The 15,112-nt window shown below is 39.0% G+C and overlaps 1 protein-coding gene across 3 annotated transcripts in view; it reads left to right on the top strand.

Moving 5' to 3' along the window:
* The window catches only part of QKI (QKI, KH domain containing RNA binding), a gene marked incomplete at both ends in the record, with an annotated part of 134,084 nt that overhangs the window by 100,540 nt on the left and 18,432 nt on the right, over positions 1-15,112 (top strand). The window lies entirely within an intron of this gene.

Here is a 15,112-nt window from a genome sequence, read left to right as displayed (position 1 = left end):
TTTTTCTTAAGATTTGTTTTTTGTTCTTGCATACACGAACTAGGGTATAGGCCAGAGGTGTGGGGGGGTGAGAGGATTCACCAGAGACAGTGGAGAACAGAACAGGCGTTTTGACTGAAATACACTGCTGAGGGAGCAGCGGGCGAGACAGGAGAGGTCTGCTGCGCCATGTGGGTATCTCCCCGGCCGGCCGGAATCGAACCCGCGCTGCAGAGGCTGCAGACAGCTTCACAGTGCTGCGTTCAACCACCTGCACCACCAGGGGAGGCCCCTGTTCGGTAGTTCGTATAAGGAATATAAGCAGCAAGTTATTAAATATAATCTAAAAGCTGTACAGTATTAATCAATGTAATCTTCCTCCTTTTTAAAAATAATTGTGTAGTATTGAAAGCGATGTAGGGAAGGATTTTTTCCTAAGCATATTGGGCATTAGTCCCATAATCAGTACAAGTTATTTAACATGAAGACATATTGCTGTGTATAATAGGAAACTTTTCAGCTCAGATAATGCTAATAAGGAAATTAGTTTACCTAACATAGCAAAGAGACCGTCTTATAATTAAAAAATGACCTATTAGATTTTTCTAATCATTTTGTAAGCTATTTAGTTATGATAGCTAATAAATTTTGTTTCCTTATTGGTAAAATGTAGTTGAAATACAATTTGTATTTTAAGGGAAAACAGAAATTGATAATAAATAAACCTTATGGAATTACGTTTAAAATTATTACTAGCTCTGAAGTAATAAGACTTTCTTAGAATTACAAATTATGGACTAAAAATACTTTAAATTATGTAGTCTATAAAGTTCTTTAACTTCCCTCCAATTATGTTTATTGAGGCAAAGTTTGTTTACATCATTATATTTGTTTTAGGCCTATAGATTCACATTTCTACTAATAGATGTTTTCACACGCTGCCTAGCACCACATCCCCAATAATCCTCCTCCACTGGACCCCCCCCTCCACCCCCACCTCTATAAACCTCCCCTTCTGGATTTCCTCAGTTTTGCAGTCAGGTGTCAAGGATTTGTTACTGGTTTGGTTTTGTCTGACCCTTTGTTTTTTCTCTCTATGTATTCCACAAATACATGAAATCATGTGGTGGTTATTTTACTCCTGATTTATTTTGACATTATTCTCTCCGGTTTCATCTATGCTGTTGGAAATAGCAATAGGTCATCTTTTTTATAGCTGAGTAATATTCCATCGTGTGTGTGTGTGTGTGTGTGTGTGTGTGTGTGTGTGTGTGCATACCTTGTTTTTCTGATCCACTTTTCTGTCCTTGGGCACTTAGATTGTTGTTTCCATAGCTTTGACATTGTAAATAGGGCTGCAATGAACATAGGATTCAGTATATGCCTTTGAATTAGTGGTTTTGCACTAATCTTCAGGTAGATACGTAGGAGTGAAATTGCTGTGTCATAATGGCAGATATATATATATATATATTTATACAAGATATTTATTTATTTATTTATACAAGAACCGGGGTACAGGCCAGATGTGCGGGAGGGTGAGAGGATTCACCAGAGACAGAGCAGGGAACAGAACAGGCAGACTGATGAAATACACTGCTGAGGGGAGCAGCGGGCACCACAGGAGAGGTCTGCCACGACATGTGGGACCCTCGCTGGCTGGCCAGGATTGAACCTGCACTGCAGAGGCTGCGGACAGACAGCTTCACAGTGAGGCCTTCAACTGCCTGCGCCACCAGGGGAGGCCCCAGATATATTTTTAATAATTTGAGAACCTCCATACTGTTTTCCATAGGGGCTGGACCAGTCTACATTCCCACCCACAGTGTGTGAGGGCTCCTTTTCCTTCACACCCTCACTAACTTTTATTGTTTCTGGTCTTTTTGAAATGGGCCGTTCTCACAGGTGCGAGGTGGTATCTCATTGAGGTTTTGATTTGCATGTCCCTGATGATAAATGATGATGAGCATTTTTTCATGTCCCTGTTGGCCATGTGTGTGTCTTCTTTGGAGAGGTGTCTACTTGACTCTTCTGTCCAATTTTTGATTGGGTTTGTTTCCTTTTTGTTGCGTTGCATGTGCTCTTTATATATTTGAATATTAGCCCCTTGTCATATGTATTGATGCTTTTTCCTATTCACTAAGGTGTCTTTTTGTTTATTTGATAGTTTCTTATGCTGTTCAGCAGCGTTTTAGTTTGGTGTAATCCCATTTGTTTCTGATTGCTTTTGTTTCTCTTGCCTTTGGAGATAAAATCCTGAAGACACCTTTTTTTTTTAATTTATTTATGCATACAAGAACCAGGGTACAGGCCAGAGGTGTCGGGGGTGAGAGGATTCACCAGAGACAGAGTGGGGAGCAGAACAGGCAGACTGTCTGAAATATACTGCTGAGAGGAGCAGCGGCCGAGTCAGGAGAGGTCTGCTGCGCCCTGTAGGTTGTTCCCTGGCTGGACGGGGATCAAACTTGTGCTGTGGTGGCTGCAGATAGCTTCATAGATTGCATCTTAACTCCTTGCGCCACCAGGGAGGCCGAAAAGCCTCAAGACATCTTTAAAGTCAATGTCTTGGTGTGTTTTTTGCCTATTTCTTCTTCAATGTAGTTCATAGTTTTGGGTCTTCTATCCACATTTTCAATCTCTTGAATTTTTTTAATCAGGTATGAGATAGTGATAATTGTTTTGTTCTTGATTACTATAGCTTTGTGGTAGGTTTTGAAATCTGGAGTGTGATACCACCTCTCTCTTCTGTCACGGTTGTTTTGGCTATTCCGACTCATGGTTCCAAATGAATTCAGTAATGTTTGTTCTGTTTATCTGAAGAATGCCATTAGAGCCTTGGTTGGGATTGTACTGAATTTATATATCACTGGATAGGATGGCCACTTTAACAATGTTAATTCTTCCAGTACATGAGCAGGGGTATCTTTCCATTTTGGGGTGTATCTTTCTTTTAACAATAATAAAAGATTTCATTGTTTAAGTCCTTTACTTCCTTTGCTAAGTTTACTCCTAGGTATTTAATTCTTTTTGTTGTAATTGTGATTGAGATTGTTTTCTTGACTTCTTTTTCTGAACTTGCAAATTGATTTTGCACCTCATGCAAGCATCCCTTCTTCTTGTCCATTTCACTAAATATGTTAATTACAACATGGATGCCATATCAGGGTATTGATTTTAATTGAACTGCATATTATTATGCCTTTCTGATTATGATGCCATGAACAAAGGCTTAAAAACCAGAAATTTTACTTGGTACTTGAAGTACCAAGGATGTTGGGAGACAGAATTCAGGGTGTTTGAAAACTGACTTGTGAATGTGAATCCCATTTTTGACTTTTTACAGTCTCCACTGCCTTGTCCATTAAATTGGAACATCATTAAATTCCCATATAGTTATTGGGAAATTACATGAAATATTACACAGAGAATGGTTAGTGTAATGGCAATGCATAATTGTTCTATAAAAGTAAGCTGCAGTTTTTTGACCTTTTCTAATATTGTTTTAAAACTGTATGGGTTTATGCATTATTCTTTACAAATGCTAATTATAAAAAGGTGGATTTATTTAAGGTTGGAGAAAATAAAAGTTTCTGCCCAAGTCATTGTTCTTCTTTTTAAGTAAATTTTAGTAAGCTTATTTGGCCCTTTTAAGAAATCCAACATAAGCTTCATTAATTAATCATTGCTTAAATATTTTCAGATAATATTTTTGGATTGAAAATATTGACAAATTTTGATCTTTGAAAAGATTTCACATATAAGTGATTTTGGTTAATTTGTATTTTTTTTTTTTAAAGATTTATTTATACAAGAGCCAGGGTACAAGCCAGATGCACGGGAGGGTGAGAGGATTCCCAGAGACAGAGCGGGGAACAGAACAGGCAGACTGATGAAGTACACTGCTGAGGGGAGCAGCAGGCGAGACAGGAGAGGTCTGCCGCGCCATGTGGGACCCTCGCTGGCCAGCCAGGATGGAACTCGCGCTGCAGAGGCTGCGGACAGCTTCATAGCGCTGCACTCAACTGCCTGCGCCACCAGGGAGACCCTAATTTGTATCTTTTGTTGGTGTTTGCGTAGAAGTTATAACAGGAATGATTCGGAGAACAGCAGAGTTATGTTGAGCTGTGTTATTGAAGGTGTGCTCATTGCCTCGGGAATTACAGAAAAGAGTCACTACTCTTACTCACTGGCCCTGACAAAGGGGGTGTCAGGATGGCGGCAGGAAAGAGAACACAAGGTTCTGTCTAACTTCAGGTTGCCCTCAAGTGAACTGCCAGTAGAGCTTTGCTTTTACATTTATTTTTATATTACACGAAACAATTTTAAACTGTTCTGTGGTTTTTATGTCTCAGAATTTTTCTTGAGCATAGTGACGCTGAGCGTGTTGTTCTGTTGAGCACTTCAGTCCCAGGTGCTCCCGTGCCGTGTGAGTTTAGCAGACACTGCAGGCCTTTTGGGATTGGAGTCTTCATTTGTGCCTTTCCTGTCTCTCCTCTGGATGCGGTTATAGACTTGGGCATTTCCTTTTTTTTTTTTTTTTTTTTTTTAAGATTTATTTATACAAGAACCAGGGTACAGGCCAGATGTGCAGGAGGGTGTGAGGATTCACCAGAGACAGAGCGGGGAACAGAACAGGCAGACTGATGAAACACACTGCTGAGGGGAGCAGCAGGCAAGACAGGAGAGGACTGCCGCGCCATGTGGGACCCTCGCCACCGGCCGGGATCAAACCTGCACTGCAGAGGCTGCGGACAGCTTCACAGTGTGGTCTTCAACCACCTGCGCCACCAGGGAGGTCCAGGCTTGGGCATTTCTAGCTGGGGTCACTGTTCAGAAAAATACCAAATTTAAATTTATATCCTTCCTCTCTCAGATTTGCTCACTTTCTTTCACCCTCTTTTTCTTTACACTAATTTGAGCCATAGTTATCTCAGAACCCGCCAGCTGCTGTCCCACAAAACTCCTTTTGTGCTGTCCCACAAAACTCCTTTTACATTGTAATCTGTTCATAGCTTTTCCTGCTTAAAAACTTTTTAGTGGTTTCTTCTTTCTCTTAGAAAAGTATATAGAATTCCCTAATATGGCCTTATTATACAAGTTCCTTCGTGACTGACATAATTTACCCTTCAGGTGTCATTTTCCACTTTCCCCCATCCCTAGCGTGGGCGCACATGTGCACAAGTTGCATACGATACCCACAATTTGAGTTATGCTGTATTTATTTTAAATTTCCACCTAGTTGACACCTGTGGGTCTTTGTAGTTGATTCAGCAATAAGGTTATTCTTCGCTTGTACCATGGTCTCTGTCTAGGATGCAGAGAGACTGCATAATGCCAACCAACAAAGTGCCTTCTACCGTGAAACTTACTGCTGACTGGGATGGGGTAGTGAGGCACATTAGATTACTGACAATAAGAAAAACAAATATGAACTATGTTAGGTTGTCATAAAGTTATGTGAAGAAAAATAAAGCCGACTAAGGCTATAGAGAATCATGGGCTAGAGAAGTACTGTTTATATGGGATGATTAGAGAATGCCTCCGAGGTGGTATTTGAATAAAAGTCTAATTGCAATGTGGTACAGTCATTTGGAGATCATGTTTGAAGCATATCTGCGAGTCCAGTGAAAGCCTCATGAGCAGTAGGAAAGTGTTGGGGCGTCGGGTACAGGGGGGGGGTAGGAGGGGAGCAGGACCCAAAGGCCTGCAGGCCATGATAAGTCTGTTGATCTTACTCTGAGAGAAGAAGAAATTGGAGGAATGACAGGGTCTAATTTATATTGCCGAGCCTCATTCTGAATAGAGAGCCGGTTTGGGGGTGACAGTGCCGATGCCCCCAAGCACCTGTGGTGCCTGGAAGAGCGTGAGTGCCTTGCACCAGCATTGGCACTGCTGAGTGGTCCGATTATGATTTATTTTGAGGATCTCTGGCGAATCCTTTCTCATATCCGCACCCCCCCCCCCATCCCCTGCACCTCTGGCCTACAACCCAGCTCTTACATGCATAAATAAAATAAATTTAAAAAAAACAAAAAAAGACTGGGTGTTGCATCGGTGCCTACTACAAGCTTTTTACCCCGAAGATTAAAGCGGTTGTGTGTTTATACTGTCAGAGGAGATTTGAAGAGAAGTCAAGAATTGGGTTTGGAAGGGTAAAAGTTGAAACCCCAAATGTTTATAGAGCACTTGGTGATAGCAGCAAGGGTCAGTGAGAAGATGGGGCTAGAATATGCCATCTTGTAGTCATCGTCCTACCAAAACCTTTTAGAGCCGTGGGGCTGGAGATAAGTGGTCTGAGGAGCATGTCCCAGACTCTTCACCACATGGAGATCAAGAGGGTTTGGCACCGGAGACCAAGGAGGGGGCCAGTGAGGTTGGAGGAAACCAGGGTGCCATCCCAGAAGCCACTGCAGTTTCAGTTTGTTGCTGAAGAAGCTTCTGTTAAGATGAGGATGGCGAGTTAGTCATTGGATTTGGCAAGAAGTGGTCCTTGGCAACCTTGCCCATCAGAGTTTTTATAATGGTGGGTTTAAAGGTGTGATCTGCTTGAGTTCAAAGAACAGGACGAGAAGAAAAGGAATCCCCAAGATTTCATTCTCTATGTAAATGAGCCTTGTAGCTCTTTCACAGCTTCCCCTGAATGACCTCCTGCCCCGCTGCATGTCAGCCTCCTGCTCCGTGCTGGTTCTGGGCCCTTCCAGGGCTGCTCACCAAACTTAAAAGCAAAAGAATGTCCAGCAGTGGACACTTCTTCTTTTCAGTGGGAAGATGCTGCATTTATTTGACAAGTAGAGTTAATTAACTTGTGCATATGTACTTGTAGGCTAAATATCTTGAATTGCAATTACTATGTAAAATGCATTTTAAAGTTTAATATATTACTCTTGTTAAAATTTATGTTACCTTCAAAAACTTTTTTGCCACCATTTTCAGTCATACCCCAGTGTCATGAAAATGCTGGTTGCCCATTAGGGTCTAAAACCCTGGGTATTATCAAAGTTTTTTATATATGCTTTTCTAAAAACCAGAAAAAGAGTAATTTTCATGATCCTTAAAACTTTGTCCCATCAGTTACTATATGAAGGAAATGTGATTTGATTTTTTTCATATCTCGAACAGGCACACAGTCCCTAGTTTTATATTTTTTCTTTGAGGGATATGATTCAGTTTACACTATCATTTGTGGAATAAATTTGTAGCTAAAGTGTGACATTGTCTTTATATTATTTCAGTATAGGTGTTTCTTACCTAACCATGTAGAATAAGTCACTTTTTTGGAGAGATGTAGGAAGATATGATGTGAATTTAAATGATTTGGACTCTGGTTGTTTAATGTTTTATAACAAAAGATCTAGCCCTTGTTAAATGGAGGGTCTGGAGAGAAGAGGGAAAAATAGACTTTTGCTTGATAAAAAAATTTCATTATTAAATACCTTAAATATTCTGTTTCATATTTTTACGTCTACTGATTTTTCACATTGATATGTCTGAGAAAAGACTGTGCCTACACTTCTTGTGTCAGAGTTCTAAATTCTCTAAAAATTTTGATGATCTTAAATGTATCCCCAGCATTTCATATATTACACATAACTAAATGTTTAGTAAATAACTCAAAACCTTTAAATTCACATTGTGGTTTCAAAACAACATTAGAAAGTAGGTTCTTTTCCCTCCATTTTCCTAGCATGCCTATGGACAGAGAGGCCTTAGCATTATTAGAGTTGATAATTCTTTTTATAAAATGTTCAATATTCTAATTTCACTGCAAAACTTACGAGTTTAGAGATGTTCCACTACATCCTAGTTGAGTCTGATAATATTTTACCTAAGAGGATTTTTTCACTTTGGAAGCAGTATTGCTACAGGGCAGGGAGAGGGGCAGCCCAAACCCCGCACACCTGCCTATTCTATATAGGGTTCTGCCATCCACCGCATTAACACAAAACATGAGACTTTAATGGGAAGGAACTTAAATACAATTAGGAAACAAGACAGGAAAGGCAAAGAATCTAGTTTCTAAATCAAGCACCCAAAGTGACCTGTCCCCTCGTGGGTAAAACCCCATCCAAATGCGACTGGCCCAGAGCAAGGCCCCAAAGCCTGCCACAAGTCTAAAGCATCTTCCGGTGGGGACCCACAGAAGAGGGTCAGAAACAACCAGACAAGCCTGGGAGGAAAAGAGCAAAATCAAAATCAAGATAAAAGCTGCCATTGTCACCTCCCCACGGGTCTCACCCACATCTGTGTCACCCCGTCCATGACCAAAAGACAATTGCAGTTTCTTCATGTGTCTCTAGGCTCCATGTGCCTCCTCCAGGTCTCCTTCTGGCTCCATCCTGCTTCCTTCCTCTGCAGCTTCTTCTCTTCCTGCTCAGCTCCACCCTCCCTTGGGTGGGGCAGGGAACCTGGAACCTCCCCCTTTCCTGGGGACCACCCTGTTACAGTACCATTTTTATTTCAAATGTTTCTTTGATTTTAATAAGCCATTTTTTCCCCAACCCCTGCCAAGCCATTTTTTTTTTTAAGTCTTTTGTTTCTTAAATCACAAACCATGCATAACCAGGCAAGAGTTATATATCTAGTCGTATGGTGGTTTTATCTGGCAAATCTAAATCTGTTACCATTGATTAATCTACTGTAAAAATATCCTTTTCATTATAAGTACAATCTATCTCATTGTTTCAGTCTCATTTCCATAAACCTGCACTGTACTTTCTTCAGATTTCTGAGGCCTTCATTAGTGGTGTAATTACAGTGTGAAACTTTGGGACATTAAATTATACTCACAGATAGAACAGTGTTTTGATTTTGCTAATCTTTGGGGATGTAGGTCATCTGTGGCAGGAACCAGCTACTGCTACAAACCTACCCCCAAATTATTTCTTGAATACCTATCTCCCTGTGGCCTCACTTGAAATATGTCACTCTTTGTTCACTGTCAGTGCATTCCTCCCATAAGTCAGGAGGCATGATTGAGAAAAACAAACAAACAAAAACCTGTAGAGATCGTCATTGACTTGCTATTTCTCTTAGAGTGAAATGGAAACTCTACTGGCTCCTTTGAAAGTGGGGAGCAAGTGAGTTATCTGCTCAGAAACTCTTTGTTGTGTAAGGAAGAAGAGACTTAATTGTAAACAAAGGACAGCTAGTTGTGAAAATGTTTAAAGTCAGACAAAGAAAATGTTAATGAGATCATTTAAGGGTTTTAAATAACTTCATGTAACTATTAAATTTCATGTGTGTTAAATTTTCCCTCCAAGCTGTCTTATAAGTGGGAGGAAGAATATTGAAGTACTAGGAGGCAGAGGAAGGACATGAGTAAATGAAATTATTTCTCCTGAAGTGGTTGAGGAAATTCTCAAGCTGACTTGTGGAAATTTACAAAATGTGAAGGTAAAGTTTAAGCAAAGGTTAGAGAAGGAGAAACACTGCCTTGTATCAAGATTCCACATCGTGATAGCTTTCTTATTTTAGTGTGCTCTAATTTAAGGAAATTAGTGTTACTTGGAATTATAGGGATTTGTGGTTTCTGCTTTTATGTAACTACTTCGATATATGAGTTAGTTGGGTAGAAAAACTGGTTTTCATGACTCTTAGGATTACAATGCAGATTATTTAATAATGTTTTCTAAATATTTAGGACAGTACATGTTCATTTTTGTTTGCTAATAGTCCTGATTGCAAAGTGGTACTGTCATCTGCTCTTCTACAGATTTTGTCTTTACATCTATTTAGGCTTTACTGATATACCCTTTTAATATAACCTTTGTGATGTTATTTTTAAGTAGACAAATGGTATTTCAATTGGTTATTACTAATTCTACATATGTAAATCTGGGGATTTATACAAATATTTGTTGAACTTGTTTATTGTAATTTAAAAACCATCTTGACATGGACATTTTAATGCTTGTTCTTATACATATCCTAAGCCTCTCACGTTTCCTGTGAGCCCTTCAAAATAAATTAGACTTTTAAATTTTGACTAAGATTTCTTCTTACAAAGTCTCAGTACTTACCTAGTATGTTTACAAGTATAACTACAGAATTTTATGAAGTAATCATTTTTTATATTACTTTTCAAATCATTTTAACAGTGATTTTTATAATAGAAACTGTATATTCAATTTACTCATTTCCTAGTTTAGTTGTCAGATTTTTCTTTTCCTTTATTCCGGCGACATGATAACTGTAATACGTTATAAAGTTTCAGTTTATTTTGCCTTTTATAACCCAGTGTCTAAACCTGCATGCAGTTAGCTTGGTCTTTGACATATGCCCGTGTATGCATTGTGACTATTGATGAATTGCTGTGCAGGGGCTTGTTGAGTATTTCAAAACCTTGGCCTTCAGTCTGGGATGTGTGAAATCATTGGAGGGCTTTGAGGAGAGACAGAGTGACATGATCTGATTAATGTTTTATTGGGATTACCTTGCCTGCTTTGCTTAAAACAGAGTAGAGAACACAAGATTAGAAGGTTAGTTCTCATAGGAGTCTGTAAATAATGGCCTGTGAGCCAAAAATAGCTCATGAGCTAAGAATGGCTCTTCTATTTTCATGATGGGGTGGGGAATACAAGAACACTAATATTTCATGAAAGGTGAAAATCATATGAAATTAAAATGTCATTGTCCATTCACAAAGTTTTATTGCAAAACAACCATGTTTATGCTCTTCCGTACTGTCTGTGCTGCCCCATTGACAGGTGAGGCACTGTCTCGGAGACTGCACACGCAGCAGAGCTGTTTGCTGTTGGCTCCTTGCAGAGAAGTTTGTCACTTCCTGGATTAGTGTCTTTATCCAGATGAAAGATGAGGATGGGCTGAGCCATCGTGTGTTCACAGTGGAGCTGGCGGGGTCTGCTGATGGATTGTCAGTGGGGTGTTAGAAAGCAAGGAGCCAAGAACGGACAGCAAGGTTTCAGCCTACACTGCGGTGAGGAGATGGCCGCTCAGATAAGGATGCTGGTGGGGAGAGACTCTGGAGAGGATCTGGAGCTCAGTGTCGGATCTAGTGAGTTGAGGTGCCCGGTGCACCCGTTACCATATTCTCCTTAGAGCATTAAGTGCTTGTTCCGTGGTGACTGTCAGGCACCATGAGCACGATGGCAAGGTCCATACTCTGCAGGAGAGGAGCATCTTCCTAGCTCCATTCCATGAGACACCTGCTCAGATTGCCCAATAAAGGAAGCCTTTAATATACTAGCAAGTATTGTCAACTTCTAATAGGAACCATTTCAGAATTTAATTGACCATCAAATTTTTTTCCTGGAAATACATTTACATCTAATGTTCTAGAGAAATAATTTGGAAAGTCATGGGTCTGATTTAAATACAGTGAAGCAGAGGTTTATTTAATGCTGAAAAAGTCGTTTTTTTAGTAAATTTTATTGCGTTAACATTGGTTTACATTGTTTTCATTTTGAAGACATGATTTAGAAAAACTTAATTCTTGAGATTTTTTCCATTTGTTTTTCTACATGTTATGTACTCGTCTCAGGTTATACTTTGAATTTTAACAACTGCGTGACCTTATAACCCCTGCCACAGTCAGGATTTCCAGCACCTCGGAAAGGTCCTCTCTCACCCCTGTGCCATCAATTAACCTCCTCCCCCGACGCCCACAGGCAACTTCTGGGGTTCTCTTTCTCTTTTCTAAAAACTTTTTTTCCAGCTACATTGATAACGCGATTGGCAAAAATTGTGTGTGTTTAGGTCGTCCAGTGTATTTCTTTAGCTATATAATAAGATGATTTGTAAATGCACATACTGTGAAGTGATCATCGCAATCAAGTGAAGTAACACAGCCATCACCTTGTAGTTACCATTTTGGAGTGTGTGGTGGGAGCACTGGCGGTCTACTGCCAGCAGACTGCAGGTTTATGTGCGGGTTATTAACAGTAGGGTCCGTGCGTGTGTTAGTCCCCAACACACGCTCATTTCCCAATTCAAAATTTGTGCCATTTGACAGAGGTCTCCCGCCCCCCAGCACTACACTCTGGATGTATGAGCTCAGCATTTTTTGATTCAGTTTTGCCTTGTCTAGCGACCATATTGATGAAGTTTTGTGCTTGTGGCTTTCCCTCAGTGCTGTCTGGGCTGTTGCTCGCTCCTTCTGTTGCTGAGGCATCCGCGTCCACCCTCGCCTCCACTGTGGTGTTCCCATCTCCCTGCAGACTGTGAGGCTGAGCCTCTTTCCTGCACTCCTTGACAGTTCGTGTATCTTCTTGATGAAGTATTAGTTTAAATCTATTGTTTCATATCAGTTTGTCTGTCTTACCGAGTTACAATAGTTCTTTTTATATTTTGGAAATAAATCCTTTATCGGAAAAATACTCTAATGGTCTTTGGTCTTGTATTTTTGTGGGAAAGCTTTAACTAAAAATTCAATTTTATTCGTAGATACAGAACTTCCTGATATTTTTTTCGTCTTTTTGTGTTTTTGAAGAAAATTGTTCTGGTCATCTTAAAATTTTTATACAACAACCCCTTTTTGTCTTTTGTAAAGTCCATAGGATCTGTGGTATTATCCTCTTGGTCATGCTAGTAATTGCAAATTTTTTTTATTCTTATTCCGTATAACTCTAGAACTTTATCATTCTTCTCTATCTTTTAAATATCAGCTTTGATTTTGTTGAGTTTATCTGTTTGTTCCTGATATTGTTCCTATTCTGTTTCATTGGTTTCTGTTTTTTTTTGCCTTCCTCCTACCTTTTTAGGGACTTATTTTTGCCTTTCTTAAAGGTAGAAGGTTAGTGATTTCAGACTCTTCTTTTTTGCTTTTGACACCTTTCTTTTAAAATTATAAATTTCTCTGGATAATGCTTTGGCTGTATCCCAAAATAATGTTATGTTATATTTCATTACCATCAGTTCAAAATGTTTTCTAATTTCTCTCATGATTTCTTCTGGGCTATTTAACTTATTGTGACTGATTTCTGATTAAATTAGGGTCTGCTCAGAATATATTCTATAATATTTCAGTCTTTTTGAATCAAATCAGGACTTTGTTTTGGTTGTACTATAAAATAAATTATACCCAGCACATATCCTGTTTTGGTAACTTTTCTCATATAAACTTAAAAGCATGCCTATTTTGCAGTAGTTGGGTATGGAGTCTATGAATGCCATTTAGATAAAGGTGGTTGAAAATGTTTAACTTTTCTATTCTTATCCAGTTGTTCCTTAGCTTTTGTTAATTACTGAAAGATATATGTAAAGATCTCCATTCACTCATGTGAATGCACACTATTGTGCTCTCTTTGGCATTGAAATAGTGAACTAATTTGGTGTGCACACATAATTGTGCATGTTTTTATGTGTATGTATAGCTTGCACATCTTCGAATGGGGTTTGACATCATTAAAAGATTTTGTTCTTTGCTTTATTTTCTATAAGGCAACATTTCTCTTGCTTTAATTTTGAAGTCTTGCTTTGTTCCCCCCAAAATAACAGTTATTTCATGCAGCACATTTTCTAGAGAAATAGTACCAAGCAGTACATAGGTAACAATCAGTGTCACAGAGAATGTTGGAGGACTCACAGGAAGACACCCACTGGGCTGGGGGGAAGAAGACTTATTGGTGGGTGACTTTTGAACCGGAACTTCAAGATAGAAGAGTTTCTAGAGACAGAGATTAGTGTATGTGCCAATTATGGGTAAAGAGTTATGCATTTGGGTCGTTAAAAGTGGTGACAGATGCAGCAGATGTTTAATACAAATCATGGTCAGGGACTATTGCTTAAGTTCAGAGCTTTTTCTTCTGTAAAAGCCCAATTTGTAAATTGGCTTATTTTTGCTTACTTGAATTAGAACGTTCATGAAGGCAGTCATTACTGTATGTATGTGGCAGTGCAAGACTCATTTTCCTCCTCTTGTTTTTATGCATGTTATATGAACTGCTCACCTCAGCGGTAGCTTCATCCTTGTCAGTTTCACACTCAATTCCTGATCACAGGCAGTACCACAGCAAAAGAAAGCATTTCTCTCTCCCACCTAGCAAATGTATCCTCATTTGCTAACCCGCCATCCCCTTAGTATAGGCTTTTATTGTGACGTGTGTGTGTGCGCGCGCGCATGCATGTAGTGGGATATAATAAGACAATTACAAAAACATCTGTTAATGTTTCTTAAAAAATAGTGTCATGTATAAAAGCATGTCTTCCCATGTCTTCCTCACACACACATATGCATACTCACTACAGAGGTGCATCTGTTGTCCCAGGTGTCAGATATCATCTCCCCCTTTGAGTTACGTATCATTAATTTGGAAAATGATAAGTAATGCTGTTGCTCATCACTAGCCTAGACCTTATGGACACTTACTGTATGGTCTTTTCTAATCTGAGAAGAGACCTTGAAATGAAGGCAGTGGAGTTAGAGGAATATTGTGCTGGGATGTGTTACTGTTGAAGGTGAGTAGAAGTGAGGGATGTGTACCCATATCTCTTCTTTCTCATTTTTTCCTCCCTTTCAGTAAGAATGGAAGCTGCTGGACAGGTAGAATACTAAGCTGGAAAGACAAAATTAATAGCACCAATCTATATTAGAGAAATTGAGTGACTTCTGACAGCTGAAATTTACATTGCCACACAGTTTAAGAGAAGGTACCAGCAATCCTAGACAACTTAGAAAGGGTTTGTTTCAGGCTTTTTATTTAACGGGTATGCCTTTTTTTTTTTATTTTCTCTTTAAACTTACTTACAGGTGTTTGAGAATGGGAACATAGTCAGTTTTGGATTTGTAACTCATCTTTTTATGAAAGCATTCATATACCTAGCACTTAATAAAATTAAACTAATTAATCAATCTAACAGATTTTGACAAATGTCCAGCTGAGAATTTTGAAATTTGCAGTTGTCACTGGTTCTTTCAAGGATTATTATGAAATTTGAAATTATTTTTCAAAACAAAATAATTTTAATTTACTTTTGATAAATTACAGATCACTTTTCTCTACGACTTTCCTGAATGTTGTAGAGAAAAGTGATCTGACAAGTTTTGTTTTCAAGTGTGTAGCATAAACAGATGTCAAATTATAATGTTGTACATCTAAGACCTGGGTTATTAAACCAGTCTTACCACTGTAGAAATTTATTTAGAAAGTTTGCTTTCTGTTTTTCCCAAATTGTC

Source organism: Talpa europaea (genome assembly GCF_964194135.1).
Source record: "Talpa europaea genome assembly, chromosome: 2".
NCBI lineage: Eukaryota > Metazoa > Chordata > Mammalia > Eulipotyphla > Talpidae > Talpa > Talpa europaea.
This window is presented reverse-complemented; position numbering and strand designations above follow the sequence as displayed.